This window comes from Lepidochelys kempii, chromosome 9 (genome assembly GCF_965140265.1).
Source record: "Lepidochelys kempii isolate rLepKem1 chromosome 9, rLepKem1.hap2, whole genome shotgun sequence".
NCBI classification, from domain to species: Eukaryota; Metazoa; Chordata; order Testudines; family Cheloniidae; genus Lepidochelys; species Lepidochelys kempii.
The window spans coordinates 556,568-574,676 of NC_133264.1; the positions used below are offsets into that span (position 1 = coordinate 556,568).

The 18,109-nt window shown below is 40.5% G+C and overlaps 1 protein-coding gene across 32 annotated transcripts in view; it reads right to left on the reverse strand.

The window, feature by feature from the left end:
• Positions 1-18,109, reverse strand: part of DLG1 (discs large MAGUK scaffold protein 1) — a 441,602-nt gene that overhangs the window by 374,189 nt on the left and 49,304 nt on the right. The gene's annotated exons all lie outside the window — the stretch shown is intronic.

An 18,109-nucleotide genomic window follows, 5' to 3' on the forward strand; every position in this document is an offset into this window, starting at 1 on the left:
GATTTTTCCTGCTTTCTCACAGCATAAGCTAATTAAGATTTTTTTAAAGACTTTCCCTTAATTACTAGTATTCCAGCCACAATGCATCTGTTTTTATACTGACAGATCACTGTTTAGGCTCCCCCGAAGACCTCTTCCACTTGGCTCCCCAAGAATTCAATTCAACTCGAATCTAGTTCCTGAGATTCCTCTATTTGGCATACCGCAAAGCTACACTGAGTTGATCAGACTCAATATCTTCACAAATGATCTGGAGGATGGTGTGGATTGCACTCTCAGCAAATTTGCGGATGATACTAAACTAGGAGGAGTGGTAGATACGCTGGAGGGGAGGGATAGGATACAGAGGGACCTAGACAAATTGGAGGATTGGGCCAAAAGAAATCTGATGAGGTTCAATAAGGATAAGTGCAGGGTCCTGCACTTAGGACGGAAGAACCCAATGCACCGCTACAGACTAGGGACCGAATGGCTAGGCAGCAGTTCTGCTGAAAAGGACCTAGGGGTGACAGTGGACGAGAAGCTGGATATGAGTCAGCAGTGTGCCCTTGTTGCCAAGAAGGCCAATGGCATTTTGGGATGTATAAGTAGGGGCATAGCGAGCAGATCGAGGGACGTGATCGTTCCCCTCTATTCGACATTGGTGAGGCCTCATCTGGAGTACTGTGTCCAGTTTTGGGCCCCACACTACAAGAAGGATGTGGATAAATTGGAGAGAGAGTCCAGCGAAGAGCAACAAAAATGATGAGGGGTCTGGAACACATGAGTTATGAGGAGAGGCTGAGGGAACTGGGATTGTTTAGTCTGCAGAAGAGAAGAATGAGGGGGGATTTGATAGCTGCTTTCAACTACCTGAAAGGGGGTTCCAAAGAGGATGGTTCTAGACTATTCTCAGTGGTAGAAGAGGACAGGACAAGGAGTAATGGTCTCAAGTTGCAGTAGGGGAGGTTTAGGTTGGATATTAGGAAAAACTTTTTCACTAGGAGGGTGGTGAAACACCGGAATGCGTTACCTAGGGAGGTGGTAGAATCTCCTTCCTTAGAAGTTTTTAAGGTCAGGCTTGACAAAGCCCTGGCTGGGATGATTTAATTGGGGATTGGTCCTGCTTTGAGCAGGGGGTTGGACTAGATGACATCCTGAGGTCCCTTCCAACCCTGATGTTCTATGATTCTAAGAATAATGGGTGTGCATAGGGCAGTGGTGGGCAACCTGCGGCCGGCAGGCAGCCCATCAGGGGAATGTGATTGCAGACAGTGAGACATTTTGCTGACATTGACCATCCGCAGGCACGCCCCCCCCCCCATAGCTCCCAGTGGCTACGTTTTGCCATTCCTGGCCAATGGGAGCTGCGGGAAGTGGTGGTCAGCATGACCCTGCAGCCTGATGTTTCCCACAGCTCCCACTGTCTGGGAACAGCGAACCGTAGCCACTGGGAGCTGCGGGGGGCTGTGCCTGCGGATGGTCAACATCAGCAAAATGTCTTGCGGCTCACAGTCAGATCACCCTGATGGGCTGCATGCAGCCCGTGGGCCGCAGGTTGCCCACCACTGGTATAGGGTGTACCACACATCCAAAGTTACACAGCAAACCTCTTCCTTTATATACAGTTATACATTAGATTGCATTTACTGCACACTATAACACATTTTGGGACTGGCTTGGTCACTGTATAAGAACCAATCCCTGTACAGCCCACACTTTGTCCTTGCCCAACTTATTCTTTACCTCATCTTACCTTCCAAGCTTATCTTATCCCATTGTTATCTTGTCCATTGTAAATGATTCCCTGGATGTTCCCCCTTCTCTGTTGCTACTACAGACATTCTGTTTCTAGCCCTGATCCTGCCTCCCAAAAAATGAGGCCCCACCTGTGTCCAATTACTCACATCAAGCTAGGCCCACAATCACACAAAATGGCATCTAAAATAGAACACCCAAACTTTAAATAAAAAAATTGAGACTTGCACATTTCAGTATCTTTTAAAGCTTCTTCCCATGATCTCATACCCCCTCAAAACATACCTCTTCACCTAAACTCAGAACACTAACTTCACTGCCTGCTCTGACCTTTCACAATCTCCCTTTTAATTCATTCAGTTTACTTGGTAAACTCCTTGAGGGAGGGACTTTGTCTACATATTGTAAAATGGTAAACACACTTCTTACATTAGAAGTGAATAATAAAATTTCATAAGATCATGAAGTTACAATGGAAACCCACTTTGAAATAAAAAAATAAAATACACAAACTGATGAAACTAAAAAAAAAACGCCATATATTCTGGAGAATAAATAGCACCACCAACCCACCTAATAGATATAGCACCAGTAATAACACACAAATGACGCCTCTGCTTCTGAAGACACTCCTTTTCCAGTAAGACAGACAAAGATTATAAATGTCAGCATCCCTATACTTGGAAGCTTGAGTTATATTTTCAACTTGCCCCTAGTACCTAATCAATATCTCCAACTTCCCTTCAAGTTTTCAGGGAAGCAGTACATGAATTTCAGATTGGGGGTGGGGGTAGGGGCAGGAAAGAGGGGGGGGGGAAATCGCACTAATAACTATATTGGAACATTATGGAGAAAGATATTCACAATAATCCACAAAAAAACTCACAAAGATATTAAATGATCACTCTATTCCCCGTTTAGCTACATTCTCACTATTTAGTGGACTTTTTCTACATGTACATCCAAGCCCAAGGACAAGCCAGAAGTGTACTAAAGAGCCCAGTCAATTTTAATAATTTAAAAACCTCTGCTCCTCCTTCAGCAGGTCAGAATCACAGTATGCCATTTGTAGTCAGGGGATAGCAGGGCTGGCAGAGCAAATTCAATGCACATCACTCCAAAACAAAAAATGGAAGACAATCTGTTAGTCATGGATCACTGACTGTACACCAACAGTGCAAGGAAGTCTCTGTCCCATAAATAAACCCTTTTCCAACCAAGGACACAAAGCAACAAGCAATCTTACTTCCATACCCCTAATGAAGAAACTCTTGGTAAAAAGAAAAAAAGTCATATTATATATAAATGACCATTTCATGATAACAAATAGGGTGAAAACAAAGCCAAATGTGGTTCTGAATGTTGCAGAAACAGCTCTCCAAGATGCAGAGAGCATAAGCTCTACTGTGCTATGGGCACAGCAGAATCAATAAAAAGGAAGATATGGTGTACACAACTACAAAGGATTCTATCAGTAAGATATAATGAACAGAAAGCTTCAGTAACTTCAGGCAATTACATCTACATGGTTGATGAAGGCTACATACAGACTCCAAATAACTTAGCCATACATCTGCAGCTGTAAACAGAACCTTATATTTCTGTATAATATTACTAATCCTTATAAAACAAAAATAGAGACAGTTCAGAACTTTTAAGGAAGTATCTTTCAGTGCACACATAAAAATTCAATATAATTGATCTTACACCACTAATATAACCCCATTCAATTTAATGAAGCAGTGTGAAACTTTACAGGGCCAAATCATGGGATTGAGGTTGATGTTGCAGCTGCTACTTTTTTCAGCCAAAAATGTGTTGTATTGGTTGAGGCTTTTTGTACACACCATGCAATGAATGTTATTTGCACTCATTTCAGACACTGTAAAGGCAGTGCTGTCATCAATTATCTGGTTGTGTGCAGAGAAGAGAGATATTCAATGCACTCTAAAACCTAGACAAAACACGAGGAGCCTACACTGGAGCACTAAAGCTGAATATCCTTTTTTTAATTAAAACTAAACTATCACCATATCTTAAAATAGGATTTTTATTATTTTTAAAACAGTAAAATCCTAAAAAGACTAGACTGAGAAAAACATTTAAATACCATTAAGACATTAGTTCCTCAAGTTTTAAAGCTTCTTCAGTGTCAGTGAAACCATTTGAGAAATGTCTAGTTTGCAAAGTTTCAACCACATTTTACAAGAGCGCTAGCTCCCTTCAGACTGGAACTATTACAATTTATACAAAATGTTATACTTCTTGACATCATATGGAACATTCAGACAATGTTTTATAGATATATTTATAATTTGCATACTAATGTACTAGCCCTGTGGAAAGGAAGGCACAGGGCACTCTACAAGCAACTCAATCTACATCAGGTTTCAGAGTAGCAGCCGTGTTAGTCTGTATCCGCAAAAAGAAAAGGAGTACTTGTGGCACCTTAGAGACGAACAAATTTATTTGAGCATAAGCTTTCGTGAGCATCAGTTTCAACTAGACAAGAGGCATTATTTCAAGGTCCAAATTTTAAGTGTCTTATTTATTTTTAATATAGAGTAGGTATCTGGTGGGTCAGTATTGAAAGATCTTACAGCATTTTAAGGAGCACAGTGTCCACAGAATTCTTAAGATTCTTAAAATAGCCATGGGACATGTAGTAATAAACTGAATTCTTGAGTGTTCTTTACTACCATAAGCCACAAGAACAAACTGGCATTCACGGTAAACATACCAGATGACCATAGAGATAGTCTAATAGAACTACCTATCTCCCTGCAGACGTCTTTTCCATGTTTCATTTTAACATACAAAGTTAGTTTTCAGGAAAAAGCAGCAAAAGAGGTCAAAAGAAACACTTTAAAGCTTTCAAAAAAAAAAAAAAAACACCTGCATATGTTTAATCAAAAAGATACCAAAACTGACAAGTGGTCTGCTTATGACTGCATACATAAAATAAACTGCTTTTATTCTATGTTTACTTAACAGTAATTTGCATCCTACCTTAATAGGCAACAAAAATGATTCCCACTGCCCAATTAAAAACACGAACATCTAGGTGTTTAATTAGTGAGCAGGATTTATTTATTACAAACATTCTTAAGACAGGCAGAAGTAAATGGCTTCATTTTACTTGGTTCTCTCTTTCAGGCACCCCAAAACTCCATCATTAAGTTTTCTTCATAATTTTGGGAAATATTCATTGATGATTATTAGCTTGAAAAGAAATGGTTGTCTTTAGCCTTCTAGGCCAACTAATTTTTTCTATATTTAAATTAGGAAGTCATGTAGATTTACATTTAAAGAAGAAGGGGGGGGGGAACTGTCAGTGGAAACAAGAAAATAAATGTTATTTTTAGTTACATAAAAATAGTATATAAAAGTCTCTTAATAAAGAAAACTATTCCTTTTTTATCCTAATTTCAATTACTTCAACTAGATTCTAAGTATGGTTGTTTGTAATAACCAGACCTAGATGTGCCAACACTGTAGAAAAGTATTATATATTTACATTTAAGATTAGATTTCTTCTAAAGGATGCAATATTGTTCTTCCATACCACCAATTACTCTTATACTTTGCAATTATTATTTTTATTTGTATAGCATTTCATACACTTTAAAAAGGAAACAAACATCTTGTTTTAGATCCTTTTCTAGCACAACCTCACTTGGACTACCATAATGGATCTTATACAATTTAAAGCAGGTCACATGCAAGTATCAGTTCTTTGGCTACAATTTAAATAGCATTTATCAGCATTATGAAAAGCATATGACGTTCTATAATTCATAGATTTTAAGGCCACTGGAAGGGACCGTTGTAATCAACTAGTTTGACCACACAGGACACAGAACACCTGTAAAACACAGGACACAGAACTTCCACAAACTAAATTCATTTGAACTAGAGCATATCTTTTTTTTTTTTTTTTTTTTTGAGAAATCCAATCATTATTTTACATTTGCCAGTGATGAGGAATCCATCATGACTGCTGGTAAATTATTCCAATGGCTAATTACCCTCACTGTTAAAAATGCATGCCTTATTTCCATTCTGAATTTCTCTAGCTTCAACTTCCATCCACTGAATCTTGTTATACCTTTGTCTGGTAGATTAAAGAGCCCATTATTAAATATCGGTTCTCCATGTAAGTACTTACAGACTGTGAACAAGTCACTCCTTAACCTTCTCTTTATTAAGACGATAAGACTGAGCTCCTTGAGTCTATCACTATAACGGAAAATTTCTTACCAATAATTTCCTTTCTGGTAAAGGCATCTTCCACAAGTCTAGACTTCTGGGCTGATCCCCCCTCTCTGCAGCTTCCCAGAGACAAATCACCGTTTTGGCTCCACATACTCTGACCACGCCCCCTCTGCTCCTACTTGCCACTACATGAGTTATTCCCAAGCTATAAAACTTGCATAACATTAACAAAAAAATATTCCAGACAGAATAATTATGTACATTAGACCACAGACAAATGGTCCTACGGTAATGGCTGCACTTAATATTTTACCCTTGGCTTATGAGCCATCTAGCATGTGTAGAAGTGTGGGAGATGCCGCTAGCAGAAAGGAAATTATTGGTAAGAAAGTTTGTTCTGAAACCCAGCATCTTCCACAGTTCTGAAGGTCTGGGAAGTAATCAGATGTAGGGAGGGATATGAAAACAGGAGTTCAGTATATGAAAAGTACCCCCCCATTTTAAAAAAGCAGAGAGTGGTCTGGGTGCAGGGGTGGGGGGTCTGGATGCAGAGGCTCAGGAGGGGTCCGGAGGCAGCGAGTTGGTAGGACGTCCAGCTCGGTGGGAGGCTCCAGGTGCAGGGGGTGAGGCTTGGCAGAGTGGGGGTTCAGGTGCAGGGGGCTCAGCAGGGGTCTGGGTATGGGGGTGTTCAGATGCACAGGGGTTGGATGGACGGAGGAGCAGCTCTCTGTACAGTGACTGCTCTGCCCGTGGCTGAGGAGCTAGAGGGAAGAGTGTGTGTGTAGTCAGGGGAGGTTTCTGGGGGTAGGTCTGACATAGCCCTAGCCACTCCTTAAAAGGGAAGAGGAAGTCCCGTTCCCTTACCCCCACCCCATCCCAACTTGGACTAGCAGCTAAGCCCAGCACAGGGTAGGAGCAACTGGACAGAGCTCCCCCAACCTCATCCCCTGCATGATTTATCTCTCCGCTGGCTGCTCCGGGCACCTGAAACGATTTGCCCGCACTGCTGGGGAGGGGCGTGACTGCTCTTGCAGCTTCCCATTGCTTCCCCATCAGATTTCTGTGGGGAAGCAAAGAAACCTGCAGGGGACATGAATTCTGCATGTGCACAGGGGCACAGAATTCCCCCGGGAGTAATAAGTCTTTAACTCACTGTAAATTAAAAAAAGAAAAGGAGTACTTGTGGCACCTTACAGACTAACCAATTTATTTGAGCATGAGCTTTCGTGAGCTACAGCTCACTTCATCAGATGCATACCGTGGAAACTGCAGCAGACATTATATACACACAGAGATCATGAAACAATACCTCCTCCCACCCCACTGTCCTGCTGGTAATAGCTTATCTAAGGTGATCATCAAGTTGGGCCATTTCCAGCACAAATCCAGGTTTTCTCACCCTCCGCCCCCCCCCCCCCCCCACACACACACACAAACTCACTCTCCTGCTGGTGATAGCTTATCCAAAGTGACCACTCTCCCTACAATGTGCATGATAATCAAGGTGGGCCATTTCCAGCACAAATCCAGGTTTTCTCACCCCCCCCCACCCCCATACACACACAAACTCACTCTCCTGCTGGTAATAGCTCATCCAAAGTGACCACTCTCCCTACAATGTGCATGGTAATCAAGGTGAGCCTTTGTCCTTACCCATAACTATTTTACATTTGGGGACAATGTATACCTTCAGATCAGCGGCACTGCTATGGGTACCCACATGGCCCCACAGTATGCCAACATTTTTATGGCTGATTTAGAACGCTTCCTCAGCTCTCGTCCCCTAAAGCCCCTACTCTACTTGCGCTATATTGATGACATCTTCATCATCTGGACCCATGGAAAAGAAGCCCTTGAGGAATTCCACCATGATTTCAACAACTTCCATCCCACCATCAACCTCAGCCTGGTCCAGTCCACACAAGAAATCCACTTTCTGGACACTACAGTGCTAATAAACAATGGTCACATAAACACCACCCTATACCGGAAACCTACTGACCGCTATTCCTATCTACATGCCTCCAGCTTTCACCCTGACCATACCACACGATCCATCATCTACAGCCAAGCTCTGCGATACAACCGCATTTGCTCCAACCCCTCAGACAGAGACAAACACCTACAAGATCTCTGTCAAGCTTTCTTACAACTACAATACCCACCTGCAGAAGTGAAGAAACAGATTGATAGAGCCAGAAGAGTTCCCAGAAGTTACCTACTACAGGACAGGCCTAACAAAGAAAATAACAGAACGCCACTAGCCGTCACCTTCAGCCCCCAACTAAAACCCCTCCAACGCATTATTAAGGATCTACAACCTATCCTGAAGGATGACCCAACACTCTCACAAATCTTGGGAGACAGGCCAGTCCTTGCCTACAGACAGCCCCCCAGCCTGAAGCAAATACTCACCAACAAGCACAAACCACACAACAGAACCACTAACCCAGGAACCTATCCTTGCAACAAAGCCCGTTGCCAACTGTGCCCACATATCTATTCAGGGGACACCATCACAGGGCCTAATAACATCAGCCACACTATCAGAGGCTCGTTCACCTGCACATCCACCAATGTGATCTATGCCATCATGTGCCAGCAATGCCCCTCTGCCATGTACATTGGTCAAACTGGACAGTCTCTACATAAAAGAATAAATGGACACAAATCAGATGTCAAGAATTATAACATTCATAAACCAGTCGGAGAACACTTCAATCTCTCTGGTCACGCAATCACAGACATGAAGGTCGCTATCTTAAAACAAAAAAACTTCAAATCCAGACTCCAGTGAGAAACTGCTGAATTGGAATTCATTTGCAAATTGGATACTATTAATTTAGGCTTAAATAGAGACTGGGAGTGGCTAAGTCATTATGCAAGGTAGCCTATTCCCCCCCCAGACGTTCTGGTTAAACTTGGATTTAAACTTGCAGAGTGGTCAGTTTGGATGAGCTATTGCCAGCAGGAGAGTGAGTGAGTGAGTGAGTGAGTGAGTGAGTGAGTGTGTGTGTGTGTGTGTGTGTGTGTGTGTCCGGGAAAAAAAAGGGGGGGGGGGGAGCCTGGATTTGTGCTGGAAATGGCTCACCTTGATTACCATGCACATTGTAGGGAGAGTGGTCACTTTGGATGAGCTATTACCAGCAGGAGAGTGAGTTTGTGTGTGTATGGGGGTGAGAAAACCTGGATTTGTGCTGGAAATGGCCCACCTTGATTATCATGCACATTGTAGGGAGAGTGGTCACTTTGGATAAGCTATCACCAGCAGGAGAGTGAGTTTGTGTGCGTGGTTTTTGGAGGGGGGTGAGAGAACCTGGATTTGTGTAGGAAATGGCCCACCTAGATTATCATACACATTGTGAAGAGAGTTGTCACTTTGGATGGGCTATTACCAGCAGGAGAGTGAGTTTGGGGGGGGGGGGGGGGCGGAGGGTGAGAAAACCTGGATTTGTGCTGGAAATGGCCCAACTTGATGATCACTTTAGATAAGCTATTACCAGGAGGACAGTGGGGTGGGAGGAGGTATTGTTTCATGATCTCTGTGTGTATATAATGTCTGCTGCAGTTTCCATGGTATGCATCCGATGAAGTGAGCTGTAGCTCACGAAAGCTCATGCTCAAATAAATTGTTTAGTCTCTAAGGTGCCACAAGTACTCCTTTTATTTTTGCGAATACAGATTAACACGGCTGTTACTCTGAAACCTGTAAATTAAAACAGAGTTACATTTTCATACTTTCACACTTTGAAATTGCCTGTCTTTTAATTTGTTTCTAGAACCTTGCAAATAGGAAGCAAATAGTACATGTCCTTTGCTGTAGTCAGAATTCAGTAATAAATGGATTGGCTAGCCATAAGTTTTGAATAGGAGAGCAACTTGAAGCTATTTTCACAGAGAGTTCTTTCCTATTACCATATCTTCATTGTTTACTATTTTTAATTCAAAATCAGAGACATTCTAACTTTAGATATTTTATTGTATTTATAAATTTTAAGGATGTATCAAGTGAGGTCCTGCAGGGGTCTGTCACTAGTCAATATTTTAATTAACAATCTGGATGATAGAGCAGAGAGCACACTTATAAAATCTGCAGATGATACCAACCTGGACAGAATTAGAATTCAAAACTATCTTGATAAATTTGAAGAAGAAAGATTAAATTCAATAAAGCCAAGTACAGTGCACTGCACTTTGGAAGGAAAAATCAAACGCACAAATACAAAATGGGAAATAACTGGCTAGGCAGCAGTACTGCTGGAAAAGATCTGGGTGTTACAGTGGATCAAAACTGAACATCAATGTGATGCTTTTGTGAAAACAGCAAATGTCATTACAGGGGTTCTCAGGACAAATTTTTTGGTAGCCTCACAGTGCGGCCACTAACTTTTGCTGATGGTTGCTCTCACACTTTTTCCTAAAATACTTAATTAGCTTTAAGAAAAACAAATAAATATGTACATATACATGACCAGATCATTGCAATTTACTTATTTCTAGCTAGTAAGTCCGTTGTGAAAAGTGATATTAACATACAACTATCACTTTTCACAGCAGACTTACTCAGCCCTGCCAAACCTCGGGACAAATTAAGCTCTGAATGAGGGGCTGGGGGAGGCAGCAGGGTCCTAGAGCCTGAAGCCCCACCGTCAGAGCATAGGGCCTGCCACTGTGCAACCAGAGCCGGAACTGGAGCCCAAAGCCCTACTGCCAGAATCTACCAACCCATCACCCCTGGGCTGATGCACAAAGCCTGAGCCCCACAGCCCCTGGGCAGGTGGGGAACTCACCGCCTGCCTGCTCCTCCAGCGTTGTGCTCCAGGTGTCTCTAGAGGGAGGCAAGGCCCAACCCCTGCTGGCGGCCCCAGGAACCAACACCAAGGTGGTGCATCCAGGAGCAACAGGGAAAGGGAGGGGCTGTTACTCCCCACACACATACACAGCCCAGGAGGCTGTGGCTGCAAGAAACACCCCTGGTGGTTGCATGCAGCCATGGTGGCCACATTTGAGAAACGCTGTCTAGGATATATTAATAGGAGAGTTATATGTAAGGCATGAGAGGTAGTTGTTCCACTCCACTTGGCACTGGTGAGGCTTTAGCTAGAATACTGTACCCATTTTGGGCACCACACTTTTAGAGAGATGTGAACGAATTATATAGAATCCAGAGGACAGCAACAAACATGATAGGTTTAGAAAACAATACCTATGAGAAAAGGTTGAAACAACTGGGCATGTTTAGCCCAGACAAGAGAAGGCTGAAGGAGGACATAATAGCACTCTTCAAATATGTAAAAAGTTGTTATAAAGAGGACAATGATCAATTGCTTTGCATGTCCACTGAGGGTAGGACAAGAAGTAATTGGCTTAGTTTGCAGCAAGTGAGATTTAGGGTGGATATTAGTAATAACTTTCTAACTTTTTAACTGTCTAAGGACAGTTAATCACTGGAACAAGTTACCAAGCAAAGTCGGAGAATCCCTATTACTGGAGATTTTTGAGAAGAGTCAAGACACACACCTGTCGGGGATGATCTAAATCCTGCCTCATAACCATGGGTATGGACTAAATGATCTCCTCAGGTCCCTTCCAGCCCTACATTTTTATGATTCCATGAACAATTAATTAATGCTTGTAATATTCACAGCTTCAAAAGAGGCTTATTTTGGTTGGATCTAGATCTGTGGATCCTTCAGGAAACAATTTTATAAACAAGCGGTAAGGTAGCCTCTAGCATTCTCCTGTATGTCAAAATATGACACAGTATTATTTAGAAACAGACCGAACCTGAGGCTACATAGCATTCCTTAGGTTTCGGTGGCGATCACCTTTACTGGAGAACAGCAGCGAATTACGTAATAGATTTCAAACTCTAGAATAATTTTTTTCAGTCATCCTTCTACCACATTCAAATTTATCTCAAACAGACCATCTACAACCTTCTGAAATAATCAATCATCTTTCATTCTGCCTTTCAGTGAATATCAGTACGTGACATGCCACTGACATAATTTTACCTTGGCTGAAAAATTACAAAGATACTTGACAAGCCTAGCAAGAGAAACTGGTCAACTGATTTTTGGAATAATACTTAAGTTTTTGGTATCCATGAAAAATCGTTTTCTCAACAGTAATGTCCACAAAATGTAAAGCTACTTTATACTGTAACAGATGCAATACAAGGAGGTTCTGCCTCAGGTACCTTCTTGTCACAGGGCAGCAGCATATTCAGCTAAGCCAACAAACTCAAACAAATTAGCTCAAGCATAATTTTTACTAGTTTTCAATATAAAGTAGGGTTGTCAAAACAAATTAACTAGATTTTAAAAAATAGTCGCGATTAATGACCGTTTTAATTGCACTGTTAAACAATAAGAGAATACCAATTTAAATTTGTAAATATTTTTGCATGTTTTTCTACATTTTCAAATATATTGTTTACAACTACAACACAGAATAAAGTGTACAGTTCTCACTTTACATTATTTTTATTACAAATATTTGTGTTGTAAAAACGAAACAAAATAGTATTTTTCAATTCACCTCATACGCAAGGACAGTAATGCAATCTCTTTATCATGAAAGCATCTTACAAATGTAGAATTATTTCTTTTTTTTACATAACTGCACTCAAAAACAAAACAATGTAAAAGTTTAGAGCCTACAAGTCGAAGCATGAAGCGGCATAAGAATGTTTAGAATATATGGCATATAAATACCTCCTTGCAAGACGAGCTACAACAATGCCATGCGAATACCTGTTCTCACTTTCAAGTGACGTAAATAAGAAGCAGGAAGCATTCTCTCCCATAAATGTTAACAAACTTGTTTGTCTTAGCAATTGTCTGAACAAGAAATAGGATTGATTGGGTCATGAATTATTGATTACTACATGTAATGGGTCTTCAGCCAATAAAAAAAATTTTAAAAGTATTTCCAATACACTACAATGCATTTATGAACGGTGTGGTTCCCCTGAGTTCATTATTATTATAACATAAAGTGTTAGGATAAAAACAAATGACAATACCTTAGACTGTTTATCAGTGAATTTTTCCAAATATATCACCACCTATTTTATGGTAGCACAGAAGGCAAAAATCTGAATTACAATAGATACATAAAATGTTATTTTTGAACTATGCTTTGTATTTAAACATTTCAAGTGCTGTGCAATCATGAAAGCTCTTACTACAATTAATATAACAAAACACATATAAAATTATTAAAATATAATACATGTATAGTGAAATACTGCAGAGGCAACATGAGCCATAATTTTAAGAAGTGAATATTAATGACACTGTTTCAGTGACATGACTTCCCTAACATGGAGATTAAGTTCACTGTACCAGGGAAGTCATAAGGGACTGTTATGGTCACCTAGTCTACCTATTTAACATTAGGAAAAAGCTGGATATAGTTCGATGATGATGATGAAGTCATATTATATGACTAGGATGAAGTTCTTTCCATTCCAACAGTAACAATGGCTGTTAAACAGCAGCTACTGAGGTCAGACATTTTAAAATCAGCAGATAAGGGAAACTTGCATCTGAGAGTTTTAAAAAAGCTGGCCAAGCAGCAACCTGAACCACTAAGGTTGATTTTCAGTAAGTCTTAGAACACAGGGGAAGTTCCAGAGGACAAGAAGAAAGCTAAAGTTATGCCAATATATTAAAAGGGTAAACATAGGCCTCTCATCCTGACATCAGTCCCAGTCAAAATAATAGAATGGCTGATATGGAACTTGATTAATAAAGAATAAAAGAATAATATAATTCATATCAATCACATGCACGTATGGAAAATAGATCCTGTCAAACTAACTTGATATCTCTTTTCGATGGGTTTACAAGTTTGATTTATAGCGTAACAGAGTTGACATAATAGACTTAAGACATTTGAATTGGTCCTCGCAATATTTTGATTAAAAAACAAGAAGGATACAAAATCAACATGGCGCATATTAAATGGCTAAAAACAGGCTGACAGGTCTCAAAATGTAACTGTAAATGGGGAATCATCATTGAATGTACACGCTTTTAGTAGGGTCCCGCAAGGATAAGTCCTTGGCTCTACACTAAACATTTTCATCAATGACTTGGAACAAAACAAAATCACCACTGAAAGTTTGCAAATGACACAAAAATTGGGGAAGTAGTAAATAATGAAGAGGACAGATCACTGATACAGAGCTATCTGGATCGCTTGGTAAGCTGGGTGCAGGCAAACAACATGCGTTTCAATACAACTCTTCTTCTTCTAGACTTAGACCATCAGTTCTCGTATGTGTTTTAATACAATCAAATGTAAATCTATTCATGTAGGAACAAAGAATGTAGACCATATTTACAGGATGGAAGACTCTAGTTTGGGAAGCAGTGAATCTGAACAAGACTTGGGGATCATGGTGAATAATCAGCTAAACATGAGCTTCCTGTGAGATGCTGTGGCCAAAAATGCTAACACAATCCTTGGATGCATAAACAAGGAAATCTTAAGTATGAGTAAGGAAGTCATTTTACCTCTGTAGTTGGTACTGGTGTGACCCCTATTGGAATACCGTATCCAGTTCTGGCATCCACGGTTCAAGAAGGATGTTGATAAATTGGAGAGGGTTCAGAGAAGAACCATAGGAATGATTGAACAATTAGAAAACATGCTTTATAGTGAAAGACTCTAAAGTTGCAATCTATTGAGCTTAACAAAAAGGAGCTTAAGGGGTGACTTGCTCACAATTTGTAACTATTTACATGGGGAACAAATATTTGATAATAGAGAGCTCTTGAGTCTAGAAGACAAAGCTATCATAAGAGTCAATGACTAGCAATAAGGCACATGTTTAGGATAAACAGGCATAAGAGATAATATATCCTAACAATTACAATAATTTACCAAAGGTTGTGGTGGATTCTCCATCACTGGCAATTTTAAATCAAGACTGGATATTTTTCTAAAAAGTATGTTCTAGTTCAAACAGGAATTAATTCAGGAAATTCCTATTGCCTTGTTATACAGAATGTCTGACAAGATGATCACAATATCTGGCCTTATAATTTATTAATTGTATACAATATGGGTTTTACTTGTCTTTATGACTCTTCATCCCCTCATTCTTTCAGAGATCAGGCAACTATACAATTTTCCCCAAAAAGCTACAGATTTCAGACCTTCTATGAGCCTATGGGGAAATACCCTATGATTAGCTTCCATTCTTCCCTACCCACTTCTCTCCAAGAAAGGCAGCAAATCAGAATTGTTCCACGTGCTGAAGAACACACACCCTGGTTCCTCAGCAGAGCTATTATATCATGTTCCTGCCAGAGACCCTCCTCATGGTCTGGAATTGCTTAGAGCAGTGTTTCCCAGACTTGGGACACCGCTTGTTCAGGGAAAGCCCCTGGCAGGCCAGGCCAGGCCAGTTTACCTGCCATGTCCGCAGGTTCGGCCAATCGCGGCTCCCACTGGCCGCGGTTCACTGTGCCCAGCCAATGGGGGCTGAGGGAAGTGGCGTGGGCTGAGGGACATATTGGCCACCACTTCCCGCAGCCCCCATTGATTTAGACAAAGAATCAGGGAAAGGACCACTTGGAGTTCCTGTTTCCCCAAAATATTCCTCCAAGCCCTTACACCCCCTTTCCTGGGGAGGCTTGAGAATAATATCCTAACCAATTGGTTACAAAGTGATCACAGACCCAAAGCCCTGGGTCTTAGGACAGTAGAGAAATCAGTCAGGTTCTTAAAAGAAGGATTTTATTTAAAAAAAAATAAATAAAAATCATCTCTGTAAAATCAGGATGGAAAATAACTTTACAGGGTAACAAAAGATTCAAAGGTTTCAGAGTAGCAGCCGTGTTACCCTGTATTCGTAAAAAAAAAAGGAGTACTTGTGGCACCTTAGAGACTAACAAAGATTCAAAAAACACAGTAGAACTTCCTCTAGGCTTAGTTTCAAAATTACAAAAAACAGGACTAAACCTCCCTCCAGCAAAGGAAAAATTCACAAGCAGAACAAAAGATAATCTAACACGCCTTGCCTGGCTTTTACTTACAATTTTTAATAGGAGAGACTTTTAGGATGGTTTAGAGGAGAAGGAGTTTTCTGACCTGATGCTTCTCTCCTTCCCAAGAGAACACACAAAACAAAACCTTCCTCCCCACCCCAAGATTTCAAAGTATTTTCTTTCCCCATTGGTCCTTTTGGTCAGGTGCCAACCAGGTTATTTGAGTTTCTTAGCCCCTTACAGGTAATGAGCAATTCTAGGCTACCCTTAGCTGTATGGTTATGACAACCTTCATTTACTATTATAGTATGTTCCATGTAAACAGCAGTAATACCATCAGCAGAATCAATCCTCTTTTAACCATAGGTTGATTTGGGGGGTTTTTTAGCTCTTAAGATCATTTAGTTATTTACTATGCTTTCAAGGTATTGTAAATTATGAATAAAACACATTCACTCTTTAAATAAAGTTTATGTGGGAACAGAACTTACAGGATTTCTTCCAAGCAAAATGCTAGAGAATGATTATTTAATATTACTGCACCTGTCTTTCCCCAGTGGTGCCACCAGCATGGAATAGAGAACTAAAATTGTGTCTAGTCAGTTTCACATGGCTGATGCCAGAAATGTGCTAATGTGCAGCAACACAGGTGTGTGTAACCACTGTGTACATTAATTATCCACTACTACTTACTTTTGGGGCTCTCAAGCAGAAATAATTCACCCCAGGAAGGCAAGAAAGGCATGTGTTAACTGGTGAGAGGTGAAGGGAAACAGAAGGTATGTTGGAAGGGTATATGTGGCTGGTGATGGCTGGGAAAATGGAGAAGCAAAAGAATCCAACAAAAAATAGCCACAAATACACTTTTGCAGTGTACGTATAAGGATACAGGAATTAAAGAAGTATACCATTTAAAAAGCGGTTTGACAACAAAGAAGGCTGCATATATTTTGTTCTTTTTTTAAAAGGGTGAATACGTTTTACAAGATTTAAAAAGATAGATTGATTATCCAAGTGCCCTAGAACTAGCAAAATGCTCAGTAGTTTAGCCACTTTGTCCATCCCAAAAAGACTCTCCTAGTTCAATGTACTGTAGTTTCATTGAATGATTAAATTGTCTCTTCCTTCCCCCGCCCCCCCATCCTCAAATTAGGTCATCAAAGGTTTCAAAACCTAGAACATATAGTAGAAATCATGCATTACTGTAGGAATCCTGTGAATATGTAGATTTGTGTTTCCCTCATTTTGTTTACTTAATGAGATATATGCTTAGTAAGCAGCAGAGGGCAGCATTTCTTCACCATTACTTCAGCTTACGATCCCCAACAGAGTATTTTGCTCATTAACAGTAACACTGTCATGGTCTTGATAACATCAAATGTGCAAAGAAGACCATGTCTTCAAGATGTCTTCAAGTCACCAGGGCCTGATTAAATGCATCCCAAAATACTCAAGGAGCTGACTGGAGATATCTGAGCCATTAGCAATTATCTTTGAAAAGTCATGGAGGACAGGAGAGATTCCAGAAGACTGGAAAAGGGCAAATATAGTGCCAATCTATTAAAAAAAGGGAAATAAGCAAAACCCTAGGAATTACAGACCAGACAGCTTAACTTCTGTACCCGAAAAGATAATGACAGGTTTCAGAGTAGCAGCCATGTTAGTCTATATTCGCAAAAAGAAAAGGAGTACTTGTGGCACCTTAGAGACTAACCAATTTATTTGATGCATCCGATGAAGTGAGCTGTAGCTCATGAAAGCTTAAATAAATTGGTTAGTCTCTAAGGTGCCACAAGTACTCCTTTTCTTTTTTTAAAAGGTGATTGCAATACTGGTTGGAAAACCGTTCCCAGAAAGTAGTTATCAGTGGTTCACAGTCATGCTGGGAGGGCCTAACAATTGGGGTCCCGCAGCTATCAGTTCTCGGTCCACTTTTGTTCAATATCTTCATCAATGATTTAGATAACGGCATAGAAAGTACACTTATAAAGTTCGCGGACTATACCAAGATGGGAGAGGGGTTGCAGGTGCTTTAGAGGATAGGATTAAAATTCAAAATTATCAGACCATTTCTCCAGTTTGTCCAGAAGTAAACAGGATGAAATTCAATAAGGACAAATGCAAAGTACTCCATTTAGGAAGGAACAATC